Source organism: Pseudonaja textilis, chromosome Z (assembly GCF_049901715.1).
Source record: "Pseudonaja textilis isolate UNSWEBS1 chromosome Z, rPseTex1.2, whole genome shotgun sequence".
NCBI classification, from domain to species: domain Eukaryota; kingdom Metazoa; phylum Chordata; class Lepidosauria; order Squamata; family Elapidae; genus Pseudonaja; species Pseudonaja textilis.
In genome coordinates this window covers 121550957-121577219 of record NC_142008.1, presented here as the reverse complement: position 1 = coordinate 121577219, position 26263 = coordinate 121550957, and the positions used below count along the sequence as shown (strand labels likewise).

The 26263-nt window shown below is 42.6% G+C and overlaps 1 pseudogene; it reads right to left on the bottom strand.

Moving 5' to 3' along the window:
• Positions 1-9328: 9328 nt before the first annotated feature.
• On the bottom strand, positions 9329-22660 carry LOC148124348 (vomeronasal type-2 receptor 26-like; annotated as a pseudogene).
• Between the last annotated feature and the right edge of the window lie 3603 nt (positions 22661-26263).

The window sequence follows — 26263 nt, the reverse complement described above, 5'->3', positions numbered from 1 at the left end:
AGATCTTGTAGCACACTGGTCCCAAATTTTCAAACTGATGCTGAGGAGGTTGAAGAAATAAAAATATTGATCTTCTCTTCACCCGCAGAGGTTCTTCATCTTGCCTGCAGCCAGGTCTTTCAACCTGAGCAACTGATCCTCAGGGAAAAAGAAGAGATTGTGCTGAAGTGCACTTACAACATCACTGTCATTAACAACATGTTTTGGTACAAGCAAACTGGAAGAGTCCTAGCATTTCTGGGATCCAACTACAATGGAAAATCTGATCTTCCTGATGGGTTTACGATGAACGTGGAGCAAAAATCCCGCTTGAGCAAACTTATGAGAGGCATAGCAAGGCTGAAAGACGCTGGTGTGTACTTCTGTGCTGTGAGAGACACAGTGGCAGGAAGCAAGCTGGCCTCAGTCCAAAAATGTAATTTAGAAAAAAAAAAAAGAAAGATTATAGCTTGTCTGCAAACTCACCAGGGTGGGGAAAAGTTGGGGTGGCAAAGAGGACTTCTGTAGGAGATTTCTCATGGGATTCCCCCCCACCCCCGGTTGTGAATTTGTATAGGTGCTAAGCTTCTCTTAGAGTTTGATGTGGGGGATAAAATGCATCCTGAGAGGGTTTTATGTTAATGGAGGGTGAATTTTAAGATGGGGTGTGGTGGACAGTTGTTTGGGGAGAGGGAGAAACACTGTCGTTTAGGGAAGTGTTTAACTGTGGCAACGTCAGATTGTGTAGATTTCAACACTTGGAATTCTCCAGCCAGTTTGTGTGGACTTCAATTTCCAGAATTATTCTTTCTTTCTTTCTTTCTTTCTTTCTTTCTTTCTTTCTTTCTTTCTTTCTTTCTTTCTTTCTTTCTTTCTTTCTTTCTTTCTTTCTCTTTTTCTTCTTTTTATATCCCTCCCTCTTTCTTTCTCTTTCTCTTTCTCTCTTTCTTTCGTTTCTTTCTTCTTCCCCTTCCCTCCTTCTTTTTCTTTCTCTCTCTCTCCCTTTCTTTCTCTCTCTCTCTCTCTCTCTCTCTTTCCTTCCTTCCTTCCTTCCTTCCTTCCTTCCTTCCTTCCTTCCTTCTTTCTTTCTTTCTTTCTTTCTTTCTTTCTTTCTTTCTTTCTTTCTTTCTTTCTTTCTTTCTTTTTCACTGCTCAACTTCCAATATCTATTTTTTTTTAAATAGTCCCTTATTTCTCCCGAGGACTGCCAAAAAAAACCATCATTGCATTTTACATTCTTAAGAAGGAATTTGTGATTTATCACTGTGCTTCTCTAACTTGACTGCTCCATGAACTGGTCATCAGTTTTCCAGGAATTTGGAATTGATATTGATGAAACCTTGTTGTCAGTACCTTGTCTCCCCTAGATGGGAAAACCAGGATGCCTGGGATGAATCTCTGCCTGGAGAACTCTGCTACCTTCTTCAGAAGATGCCTTGGTTGATTTATAGGTAGTACCAGGACTTCTATATAACATGGTAAGTATGCCATAAGTGGAATGGAAGGAACATCTTTAAAGATCGCAAGACCTTCATCACTACCCACATATCATTAAGTAACCCTCCCAGAAGTTTACAATTCTCTTCCAAACAACTGATGTAACACTGATAAGTTCTTCTCCTTCACCCCTGGTTTTATTAGCGTTTCTTCCTGGTGTTCGTGATCTTAGTTGATCAATGTGTCTCCTCCAGCCTCTTCCGTCCTCTGTTTCTAGTCTATATGATCAGGGGCCTGTTACCTGTGTTATTTTGGCAGGTATCCACAGTGGGTCTCCTGTGAGATTTTTTGTGTAGACTAGGTCCCCTCTTCTGAATGTGCAGTGTTTGCTGAAGGAGTCTGTGGGTTTTTCAGGGCTGTATGTAGAGTGTAGTCTATCAAAGTGTGATCTTAATTTCCTGCCCATTAACAGTTCGGCAGGGCTTTTATTTGTAGTGGTGTTGGATGTGATATGTTGTATGTCTAGCATTTTGCAGATTTTTTCTTGGATGTCCCCCGTGTCTAGTTTCTCTAGTCTCTTTTGTGTACCGAACCATGTGTTCCGCCTGCCCATTCATAGCCAGCTGACCCAGCACTGTCAGGGCTTGCCTTATGCCCAGTTCAGCAAGGAATTTTTCGAATGTTAATGCCGTGAATTGCGGCCCATTGTCTGAAACCAGTAAGTCCGGCAACCCGTGTGTTGTGAACAGCTTCCTCAGCTGTCTGAAGATGGCCTCTGTGGTGGTGGAGTTCATGGTGCTTACTTCCAACCAATTTGAGTAAGCGTCTACTGTTATTAAAAATGTGTGTCCCTTTGTCGGCCCTGCGAAATCAATGTGGATTCTTGACCAGGGTCCCCTTGGTGTTTCCCAGTCAAGCACCGGTACGGCAGGGGGTGTAGGCCTGGATTTTTGGCATTGGTTGCATGTTCCCACCCATGTCTCTATATCTTTGTCCATCCCTGGCCACCATACGTAACTCCTGGCCAGGGATTTCATCCTTACTATACCCAGGTTTCCGTCATGCAACTTGTCCAGCACTATTTCCTGTAATTTTCCCAGTATGATAACCCGATCCCCCCATAGAACACACCCCTTCAAAATCAAGAGCTGAGTTTGCTGGTTACAGAATGGTTTAAACGTCTTGCCATTATCAGTTTCCGGCCACCCTTTACCTACCCAGTTTAAAATCTGCGCCAGCTGTCTGTCTCTTGTGGTTTCTTTCACAATGTCCAACACGGTTAAGGGCAGGTTGGGTAGAGTTTCGATTTGTAGTGTGGATGTGGTTGGTGCTGGGTCATCTTCCAGTTCAGGTAGGGGGGAATGGCTCAGGGCATCAGTGTGTGGTATGCTCTTCCCTGGCCGGTGGATTAATTGGTAATTATAAGCGGCAAGGAACTCGGACCACCTTGTCATCCATGGTGACAATATGTTTAGGGTGGCCTTGTTCTCTGTGAGTATCCCCTAGAGTGGTTTGTGGTCTGTAACGAGCATGAAAGTCCTACCATAGAGAAATTCATGGAATTGTTTTATTCCGGTGATTCCTGCTAATGCCTCCCTGTCCAATTGGCTGTAGTTCCTTTCTGCCTTGGACAGCGTCTTGGAGTAGAAGGCGATCAGTGCTTCTCTCCCATCTGGTAGTGCGTGGCTGAGTATGGCCCCGATGCTGAATGGTGATGTGTCGCAGGTCACGGTCAGTGGTAGGGTTTCGCTGTATTGGATGAGTACCGATTGTCTAGCTCTCTTCTCCATATGCTGGGTATTAGGCGCTTATTGTGTCCCAGGATACCATGGACAGGTATGATCCGGAGTCCACCTCCATGTTGCACTGTGGGCCTTCGATGCCGACCTGCACATGTACCTTTCGGGCATCGGTTGTGCTCGAATGCCTAATGGTTATTGTTTGGTGGGTTTCTTCCTTCTGGTAGGGTTCGCTGAGCTGCTTACTTCTGCTTTTGCGGCTCCAATGGCTCCCTGTCTGTCTGTCTCTGGTCCTGGGGGGGGGGGTCTGTCTCATCGCCTAGGGCTGTAGCTCTTTTTATTTCAGCAGACCCTCGCAATGTGTCCCCGTTTCTCTCAGTGTTGTCAAACAGTGTCTAGAAAATGGCACTCAGAACAGGGGTGGTCTCCTCTGCACCCAGCACATTGGAACCGCAAGGGACCTATAAATCCCTACTTAGATGAATTTTTCAAAAGAGATAAATCATCACAGAAAATTAATCCTTCTCCTTCTCCCCCTCCTCCTCTCTTTTCCTCCGCTCCAGTGGTGGGATTCAAATAATTCAACAACCAGTTCTCTGCCCTAGTGACCAGCAGAGTAGGCTTGGCTGGCTGGTCATGTGACTGGGTGGGTGTGGCCAACTCGACATTACTTATGTCGAGGGGCACTTCATCTCTCCCGGCCTCTCATGACCATGGGAATGCTGCAACCATTGTGTAAGTGTGAAAAACAGTCATAAGTCACTTTTTCAGTGCCATTGTAACTTTGAAGGGTCACCAAATGAACTGTTGTAAGTCAAGGATTACCTGTACAAAAATACAAAAAGCTTCCTTGCTTGCAAAAAAACTGCCCTAAATGCCAATCATTAGATTAGAAATACCTGCAAGCTGGAATTACAAATCAGGCAGGGGGCCAGACCACCTTGTGGAATTAAAATAGTTAAAATGCAATGATAATTATCAGCAGCCAACTCTTACTCATAAAGTGAAACTCTTTAGCAGAGAGGTCGTTGAAGCTCTCCAGAAAGAGCACACCCAGCAGAAACAATCCGTAGATCTATTTGAACCACTTAAAAATATCAGCTGGTCTCACTCACCTCACAAGATATCCTAAGGAAATCATCCAGATTTAATGCCCCTAGAAAGGCAGTAAAAAATCAGTGCATCCTGCCTCTTAGAAGCACACCCCAAAAGGACAGTGCCAGGAACTATTAAAGCAGTGAAGTAAGACTCCTCCCCAGATAGAAAAAGAAACCACAAGGTAGGAAAAAAATCATACACAATACAAATAATTAAATCCCAACAGTTAAATCTTTTTAAAACTAAAACACAATCCGTGTCTGGCTCATTGCCAGAGCTCGCACCCCAGGCAAGCTCAAGTGTAAACACTTGAGAGAAGTGTTTACAAAGAAACTACAAAGAAACTTAACTACAAAGAAAGCAATTAGCGCTAGAACATAGCAAAAGATTTCTAAATCCTGCTTCTTTTCAGGAACAAAAACTAACATTTTAACTTCCAAACAAAGCTGAATAGGGAAAATTATCCCATCAATACACACAGGATTAAAAGTCACCAAGCACAGAATTAAAGTTCACAAAAAACCAGTTTTAGACCAAAATTCAGAAAAGGTATGTAAACTCATTTGAATGTCAATCTTTCTAGCTAGCCAAGAAGCTTTGCTGAATGTCACTCATTGTGGTTCTTGGTAATTAACAATTTCTTTTTGGCAGCTCAGCTTCATTATTCAATTATTTCTTCAAAATGCTGACTGTTGCATCCTGGTTGGAATAATTTCAACAGGGGGTATTTCTTCCCAACATCAGTGCAAAAAGGCTTAAAACAACCCTTCCCCTTTAAGAAAGTCAAGCCCCAGCAAAGGAAAAACAAAAAACAAAACTCCAGAGCTCAGTAAGTCTGGGCGTACAGCCAAGAATCTTTAGCTGTTATAAGGGTTAACTGAGAGGCAGTTTCTGTAAGCAGGGCAATAAAGATTAGGCTAGAAACAACAGCAGAATGTTTCATTTCTGCCTTCCTTACAGGATTAGTTCTGTAAAATGAAAAACAAAAACAAAAGGAGATTTCTTCCAATAACCTATTCTCCGAACCGCTTAGAAAGTTAACAACTGGTTCTTGCGAATACTTGCAAATTGGATGAATCCCACTTCTTACTACTCCCCCTCTTCCTCCTCCTCTCTCTTCCTTTTCTCTTCCTCCTCCTCCTCTCTCTCATCCTCCTCACCCTCCCCTTCTGCTTTGCCTCCCCTCCTCTTCTCTCTCTTCCCCCTCCCCTCCTCCCTCCCCTTCTCCTCTTCCCCCCCCTCCTCCCCTCTTTCCTTCCTCCACTCTCCCCTCCTGTTCCTTCCCCCTCTCTCTCCCCTCTCTTCCTCTCCTCTCTCCTCCCTTCCCCTTTGTCATCTTCCCCTTCCCCTTCTCCTTCTTATCTTCTCTCTCCTCTCCCTCTCCTCTCCCTCCCCTCCTTCCCTCCTCCTCTTTCTCCTCCCCGCCCCCTCCCCTCCTCCTCTGCTTTTCTCACCCCCTCCCCACCACTTCTCTTCCTTCCCCCTCTCCTCCCCTCTCTTCCTTCTCTCTCTCCTCCTTCTCCTCCCCCCTTTTCATGTTTCTGCTCCTCCTCCTCCTCTTCTTCTCTCTCCTCTCCCTGTCCCCTCCACCCCTCCCCTCCCCACCCCTCCTCTTCTTCCCCTCTGCCCTTCCTCACCTCCTCTTTCTTTTCTCTTTCCTCCTTCTCCACACCTCCTCCTTTTCATCGTTCCCCCCTCCTCCTTCTCTTCCTCTTCACTCTTCTCTCCCTCTCCCATCCTCTCTCTCTTTCTTCTCTCTTTCCTCCTTCTCCTCTCCTCCTCCTTTTCATCATCCCACTCCTCCTTCTCCTCTTCCTCTTCTCTCCCTCTCTCCTCCTCCTCCTCTTTCTCCTTCCCTCCTCCTCTCTCTCCTTCCTCCCCCTCCCCACCCGTCCTCTTCATTCCTCCCCTTCCTCTCTCTTCCTTCTCTCTCTCCTCTGTCTCCTCCCTTTTCACCCTCCCCCTCCTCCTTCTCCTCTTCCTCTTCTCTCCCTCTCCCCTCCTCCTCCTCTTTCTCCTTCCCTCCTCCTCCCCTCCCCACCCCCTCTTCCTTCCTCCCTTCCCCTCTCTTCCTTCTCTCTCTCCTCTGTCTCCTCCCTTTTCACCTCCCCCTCCCCTTCTCCTCTTTTCTTTCCTCTCCTCCTCCCCCAAATGGTTGGAATTTTGATGATACAATAATATGAAGTAATAGGTAGAGCCATATTATTCTGGGCCCTGCAAGATGTACCTCCTGAGGCAATGGGACACGCAACATTCCTTGCATCTTCATTCTAGTGGGTCACCTGAATGTGACTGGCAAGAGATGGTTCCTCAGATAACTGGGTCCCAAGCCATGAAGGGGGACAGTTAAAACAATGAAAGGGACCAGGGGCACTTCCAGTTGTCGGCTTCGGTGACAGCAGGGATTCGCCTCTCTGCGATCCCTGCTGTGCTAGCCGCCTTGGTGCCTCCGATCCTGATGGATTTGGAGGCTAAGGCTGCCCTGTTGGGGCAGCTGAAGATAGGGGGGATCCGGATGGGGGTGAGAGGCATCGCAACCCCCCCCAGCCGGCAATAACCCCCTTCTCTCAAGACGGTGCAGCGGTGGTCTTTTATGGCCACCATAAAGAAGCCGGCAATTGGATAATAAAGAATGCGCAGGAGGGAGAAGGAGTTTTCTTTTTTTTTTAAAGAAAGTTTTTTCTTGGTTGAACTGGGACCTTAAGGATATATTTATCACCTGGGAAAGTAATGACTTGGAAGCTATAATGTTCCCGATTGATGTTTTCAGCTGCGAAGAAAAGTGACGAAAAGGAAGTTACTCTCCTCCTTATGGAATTAACAAATGGACAAGGAAACTAGCCTTTTGATAGAAGGTAAAACCTAAACTCCTTTGTTATAAGTGGGAAGGGAGAGGCTTGGGAAAACAAATTTTCACTCTAAAACTTTGCTGGAGGAGATGCCTTGAAGATAAAGAGAATAGAAATTAATTATAAGAAAGACTTAAAGCACAGATTGGACATTTTTTCTTTCCCTAATTTGACTTCACCCCTAGAAGAGAAATTGTAAAAAGAGGAAGCTTGTACTCTGCCTGGACTCTTTGATGACTGTGGGACTTTGGAACTTTTGGGAACTGTTTTAAGTTTGGAAATAACTGATTGGTTTAAGAAGAGGATACAGAAAGAGAAGAAGAAACAGTTTAAAATGGCTCTATCTCTTGATGAACTAAAAAAACAATATTTAAAAATAAAGAAAGAAGGCAAAGATGTTATGGGAGAAGCCCTTTGTTTCCTAGATATGGCGCTTGTCATGTGTCAGCAAATTAAACAACCGCTGCAAGAAGCCGAGGAAGAAGAAGCCATTTTTAATGAACTAAACAGTGTGACTAAGAAAGAAAGGAGAAAGAGAGGAGCAAAAAGGAAGGACTTAAGAAATAAAAAAAATGTTTATGAAAGAGAAAAAGAAGATGCAAAAACAACAGAATGCTAGAAAGCAAAAGGAAAGAGGAATGCAACAGAAAGGGGAAATCAAGAAGGCAGAGGTTTGGAGAGAAGCGGGTAAAAAGTTTAGGCGAGCTAAGAAGGAGAGGGAAAAGGGGGGAAAAGTTACAAAGATATAAGACAAGATGGAGATAAGGAAACTTTTTTCAGGGATAATGGGTAACATGGGGTTTTTTTTAAAAAGGGGGATTCTGCAAAGTACACATGAGTATTGTAATAGTGGTATTTGTATTATAAGTAGATAATTAGAACTTTTTAAGATCTAATAAAAGACTAAAATATCAAGGTATAACTTTAAAAGGTTTAATAATGAATGATAATAAGTTTTAATAAAATACTAAAGGGAATGTTTAAAATATTAGTTTGAATATAGAGTTTAATGTATTAATGTGTTGATTGTTATAGATTTATTATTGTAGTATTGGTTTTTGAAATAGTAGAATGTACTAAGCAGAATCTGATTGGGATTTAGGTGTTATTTTAAATTTTAACTTAGGGGAATGATAGAAAGGCATCATACTCCGATTAGTGATTCCAGGGGAAACTATTCTTTCTTAAATTGGAAATGAGACAGATGTAAATGGAGAAATGGACAAAAGATATAAAAATATTTTTTTTAAAAAAGCAAGATTAAATATATAAAACAGAATTAACATGAGGCAAAAGTGGAGAGGAGTTATATAATAGATATAGAATGGTAAATAAGATGGGTAATGGTATATAAGAAGAGCGTGAATACAATTGAGTCCATACAAAAAGAGGTAATCTGGGGCCAAGTTACTTTCTAGAAGAAAGTTTTATGTTTTTATGTCTATGTTTTATGTGTGTGTGTTTAATTAAGAATTAAATAATAAAATCTCGGAAGAAGACTAGATGAGAATAATTATAAACAAGCCAGAGGAAAATATAAAGTTGATGACTGGATAGCAGATAAATCAGAAAGGAAATATGATTGAATAATGATTAAAGAGGAATTTCGTAAAGGGAATTTACGTGTTTATATGGAAATGGGATAAACTATAAGTACGTGATATAAAGCAATATGTTACTTGCCTTGTAAGGATCTACAATGGAAAGAGGTTTTATGTTTTTAATGTTTAATGATGTTTTGTTTTGTTTGTTTGTTGGTAAAATCAATAAAACTTGTTTAAAAAAAAACAGTGAAAGGGACCAGAACAACAGTCAGGTGACTACTACACATCATACGCACCAGAAAATTGCTAGTATCTACTTGATTCTGACACAATTTGTAGGCCTTCCCTGTTTAAATTAAAACACTCATTTCTATTTAATGCCCACTTCCTCTTAGATATTCTAGTCTGCATACGAATTAACATGACTAGTCAAGACAAATTTAGTTTGAGATTAAACTCACATTTAATTTCTATATCATATACTGAAATAGGTCCATACATCAATTTGTGCAATTATTTATTGATATGGTTTTGTGGTCTCTTTCAAAAGCTTTCTAAATCTCAGTATCAGGGCACTATGAAAGGCCAATATTACAGCAGATTGTTCTCTGGTTTAAATGTGCCAGTGGGGAAGATCTCCAATGTCTAAATATAAAGGCTATCAGGCAAATGTAAAGATTTGTTAAAAGTTTCTCTTCATTAGCTGATGTTTATCATTCAGTTCGGGTCTCATCACAATGATAAAACACTTGGAAAGAAAGATGCACACCAATAATCCAGCACTGGAGGTGATCATGGAGAAGATCTCGACAGCCAATGTATATTTTCCCCTTGTGCTTAGATACGTTGGGATAAAGCACAGCCAAACACTGCAGAAGACCAACATGCTGAAGGTGATGAATTTGGCTTCATTGAAACTGTCAGGTAACTTCCTAGCTAGAAAAGCAGCAGAGCAAGAAAATCAGAGCAAGAAAACCCATAAAGCCCAAAACACAGAAGAACATGACTGAGTCTTCATTGCACTCCAGGATGACTTCTTCAGGTATTGAGTGTGCATCAAAATCTGGGTATGGTGGGGACATTATCAGCCACACAGCACAAACACACATTTGGACAAGGGAGCAGGCTAGAAGAATGAAACTGACCATTCTTCCCCCCACCCATTTCCTCAATCTGGAACCAGGTTTGGTGGCCATGAAAGCTAGAACCACAACAAAGGTTTTGGCCAAGACACAAGAAACCGCCACTGAAAAGATGAGCCCAAAAGCTGGCTGTCGAAGGAGACACACAATCGTATTGGGTCTCCCGAGAAATAGAAAGACACAAAGGAAAGAGAGGAGGAGGGAAACTAGGAGAATGTAGGTGAGATTCCAGTTGTTGGCTTTGACAATGGGAGTGTCTTTGTGTTTCATGAAGATTGTGATGACCAAAGTTGTCATCAAAGAAAAGCAAAGGGAAAGAATGATCAGACTGATCCCCAAGGGTTCTTCATAGGACAGAAACGTGATCCGCTTTGGAATGCACATATTTTTGTCAGGATTTGGATATTGGTCTTCTGGACATGGAGAGCAGTCATCCATATCTGAAAAAGAACACATTGATTGGAATTGATACCATGGATTATAGACAGTGTTGTACCCTCCTGGCTTAGTCCCATTATACTGTATTTGGAAATGTCCTACCTTTCTTTTTTGATATTTTCCCCTCTGGACACAGGTGGCAAGTATAGCAGCAAAACGATTCTCCTTCTAACTTTTCCTTGCTGTATCCTGCCTCACAAGGATCATTACACAGAGATAAAGGCAACGCCTATCAAAGAACAAAGAATATTTTAAGATACAGAGGAAAAAGAAAGTGTTTGGTGAATGTGGAATAACCAGCATAAAACATATTTATGAATTAAATAGTGCAATCCAGAAGTAATGTGATGACATCATTTTAGATGTAATTAGTCTAAAATAACAATTCATCTACCCTTATTGGCTTTCAATAACCATCATCAAAACTCTCCTAAGACAATCTTTGTGGTGGTTAGATAACAATTATTCTCTCAACTTCTGAATTTTGAAGTTACCAGATTGGTGAAATTGGTTGTATACCGGATTGCAGCATTTATTTTGAAACCATGAAGCTATTATACGTAAGTAACAGAGGGCCCAGTAAAGGGTATTTTATATCAACTATTACAACAGTAATCATTCTTACAGATAAATTTTTCCTAATCTAGAACATTTATACTTAGGCTCGTTCACAGATGATGCTCTAAGTCTTTCATCAATAAAGACACTTTTATGTCACATAAAGGAAGGGAGACCAATCTAGATTTAAACAACTAACCTGATTAAATCCTACTGGCCATGTGATGGAATCTACAGAAATATTGAAGAATTTGTCCTCTGGAGCTGTGGGATCAATGATCCCTACTTTGACCCTGACAAAAGATTGGTTTGGGAATGAGATCCAGTTGATAATATCATATCCACCAATGAATTCTCCATTTTCATCAAAGGAGACCTTCTCACCAACATTGTTGTTGAATCTGACACTTTTCAGAAAAGAATGAACCTGAAATACAGAGACAGCCGAAGAGGGACAAAGAGTGAAAAGGACACAGAAGAGAGAAGGAATTCATATATTCAAAGCATACATATATGTTATGTCTCACCTGTATCCACAGGTGAGAATCCAAAGTTCAGAGTTCAAATATTCAAGCAAAACAAAACCAGACCCAAAAGAGTTAACTACTCTGTTTCCACAGTCCTTGGCAGTCTTCCTGGAATCTGTCTGGCAAGTTTGAATTGTCCATAAATCATGATGGCCACTTCAAACGTATTCTTCCGAATCCAAAAAGCACTAAAAATCCACTTTGCTTTGAGCGGGGGAGAGGCGTTAACACCCTCCTTATATATCCCCTGAAGGGGCATGTCAGTCTCTTTAATTAATCCTTGGCTGGATGTCTCTTTTCTAATTGAGATTGACATCTCAATCTTCTCCTAGTCCTAGCATCCAGACAGCATCCGGCAGTTTCATCATCGCTTGAAGCCTCTGGCACACTTTCCTGATTAACAGTTAACACCTGAGGTGCAATCAGGGAGGGAGTTCCAGAAGAGGAAGACGCCTCTGAAACTTCTAATAAATCCGGCTCATCTCTTAGATTCAACTCCTCTTCCTCCCCCAGACTCCTCTCAACATCGCTCAGCAATGCAGGCTCGAATCTCAATGCCAGATCTTCCTCATCACTCGAGCCTACATCTGCTGACTGACCTGGTTCAAACCTCGAAGACACAACACTATCCCTCACTGCAGGGCCCTTCCCCCAAGTCTGACGAGCCAGATGCGGTTTCAATGGGAAGTGTTCATGGAACCTCCAGATAAGGTCCAGAGCAGAAACCGTGGAAGGATCAACCCAAGAGATAACCTCTGATCCATTCACCAGCCACCTGACAAAGTATTGAAATCTCCCCTTCAGCCAACGAGAATCCTGAACTCTGACAACCGTGTCATCAGCGGCGGTCTCATTGCTGGGTACCAATGGAGGAGCTGTACCTTCAGGAGAATGGAGTGTACACGATGGGGAGTCAGGAACCAGAAGGGAACAGTGGAAGACAGGATGAATGTGCATGGAGTGTGGCAGGGTAAGTCGATACACGACGGGATTGATGACCGCCTCAATAGGGAATGGACCAATGAAGCGGTGGTCCAACTTCTTAATCAGGCAATCGACTCAAAAGTGCTTTGTGAATAACCACACCTTGTCACCCACAGCTAGCGGAGGCGTTGCCCGACTTGAACGATCTGCAAACCTTTTGTAGTCCTCCTTCGCCCGTTCCAGTTGTTGCGCCACTAATCAGTGAACTGAGTGCAGCTCCTTGAGAAATTCTCGCATTTCTGGGACCAGGGAGTCCACAATTGACAATGGAAAAAATTGTGGATGGTAGCCCACGTTCGCATAAAATGGTGTTACGTGAGTAGATGTATGCTGCGAATTGTTAAAGGCAAACTCCGCCAAAGGGAGATAAGTCACCCAATCGTTCTATCGATGGTTGACAAAACATCTCAGATATTGGGTGAGGATGCCAATCACTTTTTCAGTCCTGCCATCAGTCTCCGGATGGTGCGCCGATGCCAAACACACCTGCACTTGTAATGCCGTCATGAGGTTCTTCCAAAACTGAGCGGTAAACTGGACACCGTGATCCAAAACCACCCTGTCTGGCAGACCATGTAAGCAGAAAATATGCTGCAGAAATAACTGGGCAGTAGTGCGGGCTGATGGGAACTTCTGACAAGGGATAAAATGAGCCATCTTAGTGAGCAAGTCAACTACCACGAGTACCATTGTATAACCCGACGACGAGGGCAAGTGTGTTAAAAAGTCCATGGAGATCACACCCCATGGTCTACCCGGAGTCGGCAGCAGTTGAAGTAGTCCAGGAGGCGCACCCAACATGGCCTTCGCTTGTCGACATGTAATACAAGAGGCGACGTAAGAAAAGACGTCTTTTTGGACTCGAGGCCATCAAAAAGTCCGTGTGACTAGGTGAAGAGTTTTAAAGAAGCCAAAATGGCCAGCAGCAGGATTGTCATGACATTGAGTCATGATGAGGGCTCTAAGCATCCTGGTGGGTACGTACAATAGTCCTCGATGCCATAGCAAGCCCTCCTCTAGAGTCCATGGGGAATCAGGTCCAATTTCCCCCATTCTTTGCTGTGACCAAGCGTCTACACACTGTGCCTCTCTTACTCGAGCCCTCAAATCCACCGGGTCCTGAATAACAGCCAAAGATTCCGGTGGCAGGATCGTATGTGGAGGATGAGGGTCCTCGGGACTATGGTACTCGGGTTTACAAGATAGAGCATCTGCTCTCTGATTTTGTCCACTGGGAACGTATGTGACTGAAAAGTTGAACCTAGCGAAGAACAACGACCACCGGATCTGTCATTGGTTCAACTTCTTGGCAGTGGACAAATGTTCCAGGTTACGGTGATCTGTCCGAACCTCCACCTTGTGCTGAGCCCCCTCCAGATGATGTTGCCAGGTCTCGAATGCAGCCTTGATGGCCAGCAACTCCTTTTCCCAAATGGTATAATTGTGCTCAGAAGTTGTGAGCTTCCTTGAATAATATGCGCATGGGAAAAGAGGTGCGCCCTCCGTTGGGGCTTGTAGCAACACCGCCCCAATAGCTATGTTGGAGGCATCTGTCTCGACCACAAATGGATGATTCGGATCAGGATGCCTCAATATAGGTTTGGCAACGGAGGCTTTCTTTAGAGACTAAAAAGCCTGCTGCTGCGGGGGCCCCCACTGAAACAGGACTTTCTTGCGAAGGAGCTGGGTGATGGGATCCATCAGCTCGGCAAAATCCGGGATGACGGTCCTGTAGTAATTAGCGAACCCCAAGAGACGTTGCACGTCCTTTACTCGACAAGGGGGTTCCCAACTACACAAGGCCTCTACTTTCCTCGGGTCCATGGCAATGCCCTTGGGAGAGATGATATGCCCCAAGAACTCTATGGAAGTTTGGAAAGAGGCATTTCTCCAGCTTTGCATAGAGTTTATGCTCCCAAAGACGTTGTAATACCTGACGGACTTGACGAAGGTGGCTATCCCTGGACCGGGAATAGATCAAAATGTCGACCAGGTACACCACCACGAACTGATCAAGCATGTCCCGTAAAATGTCATTCATTAGATGCTGGAGAACTGCGGGGGCGTTGGTCAATCCAAACGGCATTACGGTGTATTCAAAATGTCCGTATCGGGTGCCAAACACCATCTTCCACTCGTCCCCTTTGTGCATCTGCACCAGGTTGTAGGCCCCTTGAAGATCGAGCTTCATAAAAATAGTGGCCTTCCTTAACTGCTCCATCAACTCTGGAATGAGCGGCAAGGGATAACTATTCCGCACTGTAATGGCGTTCAACCGGCAGTAGTCACAGCATAAATGCAAATCCCCTGTCTTTTTCACAAAAAGGATGGGAGCAGAAAGAGGAGATGAGGATGGTCTGATAAATCCCCGGGCCAAGTTCTTATCCAGGAAATCTCGGAGAGCAGCCAATTCGGGCTCAGACATGGAATATAGATGACCCTTGTGCAGTGGGGCATCAGGTAGAAGGTCCATGGGACTGTCATAGGCTCGATGCGGTGGTAACTGTTCTGCCTCCTTCTCACTGCAAATGTCGGAGTAGTCCAAAAGCTCCGTTGGTATGGAAACAGCGGGGGCAGCGATGTCCTGGCCAGCACTGATATGTCTCAGATGATCCATGCACTGGAGGCTTGGGAAGGAAATGGCGTTCTGTGCCCAAGCCACCAAAGGATCATGCAATTGTAGCCAGGACATGCCGAGAACCAAAGGGAGATGGAGGTCCGTGGTGATATAGAAGCTAATCGCCTCCTCATGGTCTCCGATAACCAAACGCAGCAGCTGGGTAGCAAAGCGAATGGGCCCCGACCTAAGTTCACGCCTGTCAACAGTTTCCACCTTGATGGGTGGTTCCAAAGGGACATCAAAGTGAGTTGAGAAGGCCTGGTCCATAAAACTAGTCGTAGCCCCTGAGTCCACCAATGCAACCACAGGAATCCCCTCCTTCCAGGACTGTAGGAAAACCTGCGTGTCCAAAAGTAAATGCCGGGGAGGACCAGAGTTCACCTCAGCCACTTCAGGTAGTGGTGGGATATGTGCCTGACCTAAGGTTTCCCCGAGGTCGGGCCCACCCCATTTCCCGATGGCCCAGGATTCGATTCTGGCACTGGTCTTCATGTCTCCCTCCATTTACAAGAACTGGCAAAATGTCCCGGCCCCCCACAATAAAGGCACAAACCTCCCTGGAACCTTCACGAGCGTTCCTGCACCATCAACCGTGGGCAGAGTACACCCAACTCCATCGGCTCTCCGGTCCTGGGCACATTATTGCGGAATACCAAGGGCATGGGTTGTACTGGAGGTTGCAGTCGTGAGTGAGAGGCGGTTCTGGAACTGGTTGTTTACTCTTGCATTGATGAAGCCGGGCGTCAATACATAGACATTGTATGACTAACGCATTCAGGGTTAGAGCCCACTCTGCATGCACCAGCTCATCTTGGATGTCATCAGCCAAGCCCTCCTGAAAGGCATCCATGTGGGCTGACTCATTCCAAGTAGAGTCCATGCAGAGCAGACGAAACTCTGCAATGAATTCTTGCAAAGGACGTTTCCCCTGACAAATGTCCTTCAATCGTCTGGCCACAGTTTGGCTCTTAATGGGATTCTCAAACATGACATGTAATTGCTGCTGAAAACCCTGGTAGTCATTTAATAAAGGGCTATTTTGTACCAGCAGAGAAGTAGCCCATCTAGCAGCTGGACCTGATAAGAGGCTAATAACAAACCCCACCCTAGCCCGATCATCAGGAAAGTCTTCAGGCCGTAAGGACATGAATAATTGGCATTGTCCCATAAACACTGGGAACATATTAGTCAGTCCCAAGAATTTATCCAGCACAGATATGGGGCTTTTCCTAAGAGGAGGAGCTGGGGGAGCAACCAGAGCCTGTAACTGCATTACACAATTAACCAATTGAGTTTCCTGATGTTGGAGTACTTGGTTATTCTGTAAAAGTTGGTCTATTTATTGTTGCTGCTGCTCCACTAGTTGCTTTAGTTGTGTTGGGTCCATCTTGGTTATAAGATGGAGTCTTGGCTTGAAGCAAAAATGTTATGTCTCACCTGTATCCACAGGTGAGAATCCAAAGTTCAGAGTTCAAATATTCAAGCAAAACAAAACCAGACCCAAAAGAGTTAACTACTCTGTTTCCACAGTCCTTGGCAGTCTTCTTGGAATCTGTCTGGCAAGTCTGAATTGTCCATAAATCATGACGGCCGCTTCAAACGTATTCTTCCAAATCCAAAAAGCACTAAAAATCCACTTTGCTTTGAGCGGGGGAGAGGCGTTAACACGCTCCTTATATACCCCCTGAAGGGGCATGTCAGTCTCTTTAATTAATCCTTGGCTGGATGTCTCTTTTCTAATTGAGATTGATGTCTTAATCTTCTCCTAGTCCTAGCATCCAGACAGCATCCGGCAGTTTCATCATCGCTTGAAGCCTCTGGCACACTTTCCTGATTAACAGTTAACACCTGAGGTGCAATCAGGGAGAGAGTTCCAGAAGAGGAAGACGCCTCTGAAACTTCTAATAAATCAGGCTCATCTCTCAGATTCAACTCCTCCTCCCCCAGACTCCTCTCAACATCGCTCAGCAATGCAGGCTCGAATCTCAATGCCAGATCTTCCTCATCACTCGAGCCTACATCTGCTGACTGACCTGGTTCAAACCTCGGAGGCACAACACATATATATGTTTTTTTAAACAAAGAAAATATTAAAACATTTTAAAAATTGTAGTTGTAGGCCAGGATCGAACAAATACCATGTTTCCCTGAAAATAAGACCTGTCCTGAAAATAAACTCTAGCATGTTTTTTACATGTGTGCCTAATATAAGCCCTACTCCCCACACACAATAAGTCCTATGTAAGAGCCTGTGCAACCAACTGTCTGCCTATTCCATCTGGTTGCTCGCGATTCCGCAGGTGGGGTGGTGGTGCTCCCTGCACTGGCTTACCTTAGGGTCCCCACAGCCAAGCATCCATGCCCTGACACTTGCCTCATGGTGGCAGTAGCACCACTAGCCATGTGCAAAAGAAGCCCATGTGAGCCGCTGTCCCACTTCTTCTGCTATTTGATGTGGAATAGATTTTATGAGTGGCTTAAAATAAGGGGTAGAAGTTAGAGGAAGAAAAACAATGAACGTTCTTATTAAAAACAGGGAAGATATATAACTATAATTGCTATAAACATTAAAAATATGAATTACAAAGAATGGGAACTGTATTGTATGGGAACTGTAGTATTACTAGTGCTGTTAATTTAGGTGTTATTATATTATTAGTATTATTATTAGTAAATGGACAATATTTTTACAGTATTAGCTATGTTTCTTTCTTTCTGTCTTTTTTGTAAATAATATATCTGGACAAAATGCTATATTCAAAAATGTTTATGAATAAAATTGAAAAAAATATATAAATTAGTTTAATTGCTAATACCTCATGAGCCAGATGACTTCTGATAGATAATAAGAAATACTAGGATGGATATGGCTATAAAAGTTTACTACTATTCTTACTTACAAAGAGCCTTAAACTTGCTGTAGCCATACTAAGGTTTGATTTGGATTATTGCACACTTGAAGTAAAATAATAACAAGATAAAACAAAAAGTAATTGAAAAGGTCTATGTTTATGTATGTATATACTCTCTCTCTCAAATGCAAGCAAACACACTTGTTGGTTACATTAAGTTTTATCTTATTATTGTCTTATACATTTGAATATATCTATATATATATTAAAGTGAAATACCACTCACACATCATCACAAAATCTCCAGAATTATAAAGCCTACAAAACTTGAAATTTGGCATGTATATTCTTCTTGGCTTCTAGGTGCTCACTAAGAAAGGATTTTTCAAAATGACCATCAGAGCATTAGCATTTCATATATTATTATTATTAGAAGGCTCTGATGCTAAGCAGTTCTACTCCCGCTCCCCACCTGAAAAGAAATCTGTTCCAAATGCAAAAGAAAAGCAGAGGAGAGGAGTTTCAGTTTTAGTAGCAACCAGCTTTAGTATTGACTAGTTGAGCTAAGCCATGCTGAGACTCCTTGCTGTCTCCTTCTTGCTCACACAGCGAATACTGTTCAGTTTCCATGTTTCAGTTTCCAAACAGCCCTCAACTCTCTCACACACTGACAGGATGCTAGCCAAATTTTCCTCCCAAAAAACTAAGCCAAATCACATAGTTTCATAGCGAAGCACAGGTATAGAGCTAGTTATCTATATATAAATGCCAAATACCACTCATTTATCATGGAATTTCCATAACTTTAAAGCCTACAAACTTGAAATTTGGCATGTATGTTCCTCTTGGCTGGTAGGAGCTCACTAAGAAATGATTTTTTGAAATGATAATCAGATCATTAGTATTTCATTAGTATTTCTTATATGGTAATTAACATGCTCTGATGCTAAGGAGTTCTACTCCTACTCCCCACCTGAAAAGAATTCTTTTCCAACTTCCAGTTGCCACATTCCATTACCTCAGTTCAAACTGGTAGACATTCCACTCCTTCACTCAGGAGCGGTCTGGGGCTCCTTACAATACTAAACATCAGTACCTCATCAAAATGCCTATACCTTAACAGAGGAGAATTATGTAATATTACTATTGGATTTAGCGAAGCAATGACAATGATTGATGTTAGGAAGACTGTACCACGTTCAACTTTTTTATTGTAAGAATTGTCTGTGTCTGTTTGATTGTTTAATTGTTTAATAAAGAAAACTTAAAAAAAATGTCTATACCTTCCATGTATGGAACTGCTTCTGGGTATTAACACCCTCTGATGCTAAGGAGTTAGACATTCAGCTCCTCCTCCATACTTGAAAAGAATTCTGTTCCAACTGCCAGTTGCCTCATATTCCGTTACCTCGGTTCAAACTGCCAGATGTTCCACACCTTCACTCAGGAGGGGTCTGTGGCTCCTTACAGTACTAAATGTCGGTACCTATCAAAATATCTACACCTTCAACCTATGATACTGCTTCCAAACTTAAGGTGGCAGGAGAGATATTCCCTTATGAGTTTCAATCACCCACCACCACTGAGCCAATTGAATGTGAACCAAATTTGTCCTGCATAGTGTCCTAGCCCCAACTCACTTCTTACACTGACCTCTTCAGTTCTGACAAATCTGTTCCTTCTACTGTAATACCACTTAAAGGGAAAAGAGGGAAAAAACACAGGAAAAACTTTAATGTCCTCTACCTCAAGGTTGGTGCTCCAATCATGCTGTTACGCAATCTAAGCCCTCCAAAACTGTGCAGTGGCACCAGGCTTCAGGTGAAGACTCTGTACAAACTTGTAATTAAAGCCACAATTTTCACAGGCATCAATCAGGGAGAAACTGTTTTCATCCCCTGAATTCCTCTGATCCAGGGGTGAAATTCAAAATGTTTCCCTACCGGCTCTGTGGGCATGGCTTGGTGGGACTCAGTCTCTAAAACGAAGAGAAGGCAGGTGGGTATGGGCACGGCCAACCAATTCAAATCATCCCTACAACCTTTCCTGAGGTGGTGTGAGGTGGTTGAATTTCACCACTGCTCTAATCCCATCAGATTACCAATTTGAGTTCAAATGTCTACAATTTCTCGTTAAAATGTGCTACGCCATCACCATCAATAAGGTCCGGGGCAGACTTTAAAAGTGGCTGGTGTGCATCTGAGGAGTGACTCTCTCCCATGGCCAATTGTATGTGGTGTGCTCCAGAGTCAGTTCACCTGAGCCTGGTCATTCACCAGCCAGAGAGCAAAACCAGGAATGTTCTTTACAGGGAGGTCCGGAGCAATTCATCTGAGAAGATGAATTGAAAGTCTATGCTTTGCAAGTTATTAGCATGACCAAAAAGCCAGGAGTGTTGGTGAGATTAAAGGGCCCATCTATTTTACTGCTGTTAGATTTATCATAATGTCTTAATCTGTAACAGAGATTTAGTTTACTGTCTCAAATGAAATAATACAGTGCCTTTTTAAACTACTCATTAATTTTCAAGCTTTAAGTGTCAATTTATCAGGCCCGATCGAAACTAATCATTAATTTTCAAGCTTTATCAAGGCCAACCACATAGTTTCATTGCAAAGCATCAGTATCCAGCAAGTTATCTATAAGGGAATGTAGTCCTTCCTTATGGTTAACAGAGTATATTGCTAATACCGATAGTAGAGTGGGCAGTCCTACAAGATTTTGCTTATAAATGCAAAACAATAAAGAAAGCAGCTTGGAAGAATCACTGTGTGTCACCAAGAAAGTTTTGGGCAAGTCTGTCAATTTCAGGTAGAGAATCAGTTAGTTAATCCATTAATACACCTCACTTTTAGACCTAAAGTTAATCCCCCTATACAATATTGTTTGTTTGAGTTTATGGACAGACCTTGCAACTGCAGATATCATTGTCCCAAAGTTTCTTTTCAAAAAGCCAACTGGACTTTTTTGTTTTCCTTGAAGAGTTTCCACTTCTCATCCAACAGCTTCTTCAGTTCTAAGTGAATGGTGTGGAATGAAAGGATTTATATTCCTTGCAGTCATCCGGTCATTCACACTCTTTCTGAGAGTCATTGAGGACTCTCTTTCTGAGATTCATTGAGAGTCATTTGGAGGTCTTCAAAGAAAAGCAAAGAAGTCCAGTTGCCTCTTGAAAAAGAACCTTTGGAACAACCATGACCTGGATGACTGAGAATCTCCACAGACATTCAGATATGGTTATCTCTGCATTAATCTGCTTACAGGCTTACCTGCCACCATACTTGATTGTGAAACTGCTTCCTTCCTTTTTTCACTATTGTTGCACCCATGCATTTGGATAAATACAGAGATTGCAAAGCATGTGCCACAGCATAGACTGCATTGTAAATATTGTAACTCTGTCCACTGATGCGTGTTTCAAACACAGATGTAGGAAGAGTCCCAAGCTTCTCCTGTCCAGTACAAGTTTCCTCAGATGTCTCAGTTCTTGAGTTGGAGAAGAAACAACCAAATGCCTGTTCCCAGAAATCTTTCCTAAAATGATCATGATAGTCATTGTTTGGACTTAGATTGTGAAGGAATTTCTGGAAGTCTTGGACTTCTTTTGTGTGAACTGCAAAGGATAAAGCCCCATGTATGAAATGGATGTCCCATGATTTATGAAGGCAAAGTGTAGTGTAGTCTGTCTGAGCATTTATAAGCCAGATCTTTGGCTTCTTTGGTATGTCCTCCACTTCTGAAAACCGGAGGAAAGTTCTCAGAACTGTTATGGTGTCAATTTTACCATATATGATTATCACATTGGCCTTGCTCTTCATGAGAACATGGTATATATGTAGTAATTCATCCATAACATCAGTAAAATCATTATAGAAATCTGTGTTTGGTAACTCTGCTATGAATTCTGTGCAGATGCCATACTCAGAAAAGGTAGGAACTACCTCCTGGACAAATTTCTCTGCTTTCTCATCCTTTACTACAAGAATTCCAACCCAGATCCATCTTAAATACTTCAATAGCAGTTTGAGGCCCTTATGTTCATGGGATTCATTTGGAAACATTTGCTGGAAGAAAACCGCTTGAGTCTCTTTATCCATGGCTGGAGCAGAGCCATAGGTCAACTAAAGGAAGACAAACATATGCAGATGGAAAGGTCTAAGTAACCTCTGATACTGTTTATATTAATTTAAGGCTTTGGGTGCCCTTGAGTTTATATACTGAAACATTATACAACTAGTTGTGTTTATTTAGAAAGCAACGAAGATGTCCCTCTATATCATGAGGTTGAGGAAAAAACAGGGGTCAACATATTCTCCTATGCACCTGACAGTGGGACAAGAAGCAATGGATGGAAACTAATCAAGGAGAGAAGCAGGTTAGAACAATGAATCAGTTGAATGGCTTGCCTTCAGATGTTGTGGGTGCTCCATCACTGGAAGCATTTAAGAAGAGGTTGTACAATTAAATGGTATAGGGTTATCTGGTTGAGCAGGCGTTGGACTAGAAGACTTCCATGGTTCCTTCCAACTCTTAATTTAGTGTCTGGCATTAGGGAATGTTTTTCTATGCCAGTATCCCCACTGTCTGTTCAGAATTATGAGTATTCATGCTGCTATGGTAACCCTATCAAGCAAAAAATAATATCCTGGAATATGAAAGTTGTCTCCTTTTTTTCTTTTTTTAGAGAGAAAGAAGCACACAGTCTTCTGGGGAAGTATGGCAATATAATAAAGAATATCTTCTTGCACCTCTTACCTGAGGAACTTTGTAGATGGACAATACAGCTGCCATGTGAAGAGAGATATCAGGTCCCCCAATCACTGCAGCCAAAGGTTTTGGGACCCCACACTTGTAGTTAGGGATGAATTTTCCATGAGTGAAAGGCAGCAGCATTGAAGCAAAGTAAGTCCAGCTTGGACTGAAATGGCTGTTAAAAATATGGAAGCCCAGCGTGATATTGGGAAGGATCTGGTGATTTTCATTGATCTCTTTTAGAGTAAATGCTAAGGCCAGGACATGCTGGTAATTCTGAAAAAATATTCTGTAAAGAAAAGATATATATTAAGAAATGTTTGCTTTGTATCGTGGCACCTGCAATCCTTCATCACATTTGGTAATATTTGCAGCCCTAATAAAGAAAAAGTTATATTTTTAATATATTTATTAGTTCAAAAAACAAATGATGATTCACCTTAGTGACTTTTCTGTTGCTGAATTGCATTTGCAGGGTTGTATTTTGTGCACTTCAGGGCCAAGCAAGCACTACTAACTTCATCTGTCAGTCTGCTTCTTTTATTTGTTTTAATATTATTTAATGCTGAGAATAAGGTCTCGCAAAAGTATGTTGAGGGAAAAGTTGTGAGTAAAGCCATTCCTAGATTTTTCAAGGCACTCAAAGTGTCTGGTAATCTGTTCCAAGCACTCCAAATTTCCTGTTCGTAGTGGCAGTCTTCTTCCTTCTCCAAATGATTTCTTTCCAGATTCTCAAGCTTGGAGCTCAAATCGACAAACACTTGAATCCAGATGCTGTCTTGAAATTCAGCAAGTTGCACCTCCAAATCATCAATTTTCATCCCTTTGAAACTATTTAATTCTAAAGTACTGTAGACTACTACATCTGGATACTTAATTATTTTAATGGTCTGTTCAAGGCTTCTACATTGATTAAATCTTTCGCTGAACTGGTCAAATAATGAGTTCACAATATCATGGTACTTCATGTGCATGGGCTCTATTTCATTTTGTACAGTTGTGCTGGCATTCTCAAAATACTTTTTTTACTTGTGGAAAATACTTATACGTTTTACTTTCTATATCTCGCTTAAAGATTTTAATTTTACTTTGAAAGGCTTTTATGTATCCGAACATAACATCTATACTTTTGCCAAAACCTTGTAATTTTAAGTTGAGCTTATTCATTTGAACAGAGATACCTGTGAAAAACATCAATGAGTAAACCCACTTATGATCATTGAGCTGAGGAAAGTTTGCAAGATCTTTATTCTCAAGAAAAAGCTTAATTTCAGAAAAGCACTCCACAAATCGCTCAAGTACTTTTCCTCGGCTTAGCCACCTCACATTATTGAACATCAGCAGTCCACTGTAGGTCGAATCAACTTCCTGTAACAGTGCAGAAAATTCTCGCTTGTGAAGGGGTCGAGCAGCTATGAAATTCACTATTTTTGTTACAACTGATATTAAATCATTTCATTCTGTGAATCCTGCTTTGGCACACAACACCTCCTGATGGATAATACAATGAAAAGGAAAAAGTGGATGTCCAATAGCTTCCAGAAACAACTTCACAAATCCTACACTTTTCCCCACCATATTGGGTGCCCCATCTGTCGTCACGGACACAACTTTACACGTATCAATGCTTAGGTCACAGAATGTTTGTATAACAACCTTACATATTTCCTTCCTTGATGTACTTGTTGGCACTGATTCTAACTTAATCAACTCTTCTCATTGTGAGGCCATCTGAGTATCTAGCAATAATGGCCAACCGAGCATCTGACGTGACATCAGTAGTTTCATCAAGAGAAATCGAAAAATATTTACAATTATCTAAGTCTCCTTTTAACTGATGCTGTATGTTTGTGTTCAATCTCATTATTCTGTCTTTGATGACATTTCTACTGATTGGTAACTCAGAAATTCGCTTAATTATAGCGTCTTTATTTTGCATATCATGAAATAAAACTGGTGCACATCTTAGAAGAGTTTCTTTAATAAATTCTCCTTCATTGAGGGCTTTCCCATGCTGAGCTATGGAGTGAGCAACGCATAAACTTGCTGATGTTAAATTTGTAGACCCTCTTACAAATTTAAGGAGGGAATTTGATTGGCTGTTATAGAGGTGTAACTGCCTAGAAATGTGTTCCTTCCTTTCATCCAGACTTTTTCCCAAGAGCTGGAGATGATTAGTTTCAAAATGTCTATTTATGTTCCACGTTCTGCTTACTCCTGTCTCATTACATAGTATGCACAATGATCTGTTTTCTTCTGTCTATAATGCCATATAATGCTATAATGCTATTTCCATCTATCTTGAAAGGGTCTGCTACTACCACTCCCTTTATCATTCAATCTTGCTTTCTTACATTTTGGATTATCCATCTCAGAGCTGCAACAATCGATAAATAAAAATCATGGCAATTTATAGACAAGGTAAATTAAGAAATTAATTTATATTATTTTGTACCAGGAGTCAGTCCAACAACACTGTTACAGAGGTAATTAAAAACCTATGAAATTAACTGCTTTTATTACCTCTGTAACGGTGATGTTGGACAGACTCCTGACAGACAAAATAATTTAAAGCACTACACTACGTACTCCCTTCTGTAACTAGCAGTAGGCAGGCGTACGCGTACGTACCTGCAGCACTCTTGGCAGAGCTCAGCAAGTCTGTGCTGTGAAACAGGAGAGAGTTGAAGGCTCCAGAATGGTAGGACAGGGAAACACGGCCTCAGAAGAAGAACCCTGCCAGGAGAAAGAAATTAAAGTCAAGGTGATGTCCAAAATAAGGGGGTTTTTTGGTTTGGGTTTTAGAGATTTTTTTTGGAGGGTTTGCATGGTGTGCTCTGTGAGGATGGTGAGAAGCAAGAACTGTAAGAGGTGCTATGGAGGCAATTAAAGCTGAGAGGAGCTGAATGCTGCAGACTAGACATCCAAGCGTTTTACAGTGGGAGAGAAGAAGGGAGAGCCACAAAGACAGAAATGCAGATTTTAGGATTAATTGCACTTACAGGACAGCCGCCCGATGCTGCTTATCGTGAGCGCTGTGTCTGGTTGTTGCGGTGCAGTCCTCCTGCGATGTTTATGACGGACTGGGCTGGGGTGACCACACAGGGCTGTGAAACTCGTCTCCCTGGTCTCGGGGCTGCAGGTGCTGGATGTGGGGATCGGAAGGCCACCTTACAGGGCTGTGAACCTCATGGATCTCCTTTCCTCCTGTAGCGTTCCTGAGGTAATGGAACTGACAAACCTCAGTTTATGGCGGTTAAAACTGGTTCTCTGCTGCAAAGATCTCGCGGCAGCGGTGACACCACGCAACAAGCAGGGAGCAGGGATAGGGGGCAGAGCACAGGCAGCCTCTAAATGTGCAGGTTTTCCCCACACCAACAGGCGTGTCAGTCAAAGTGCCTCGGTATCCCGGGGTTGCAAGGCTGTGGGTGTGTAATCCCCAGGAAACACAACATAAAAAAGGTGTCTTTTAAAACCCCCTATATAAGGTTGGGGCCCCCCCTTCCCCCCCCTTGTTCCCTCCAGTAACTATCCCCCCCCTATTCCCAACCCCCCCCCAAAACCAAACAAAAAAACAACCCCCCCCCCTCCCCCCCGCGCGCCCCCCCCCCCCCCACCCCCCCCCCCCCCCCCCCCCCCCCCCCCCCCACTTTCTGTTTGCAAATGTCTCTGTCTGCAGGAAGATCTTTGAATTAGATCAGACTGTCCTGCCTTCTTGAGATGTCTTTCAGACACAAACAGGGA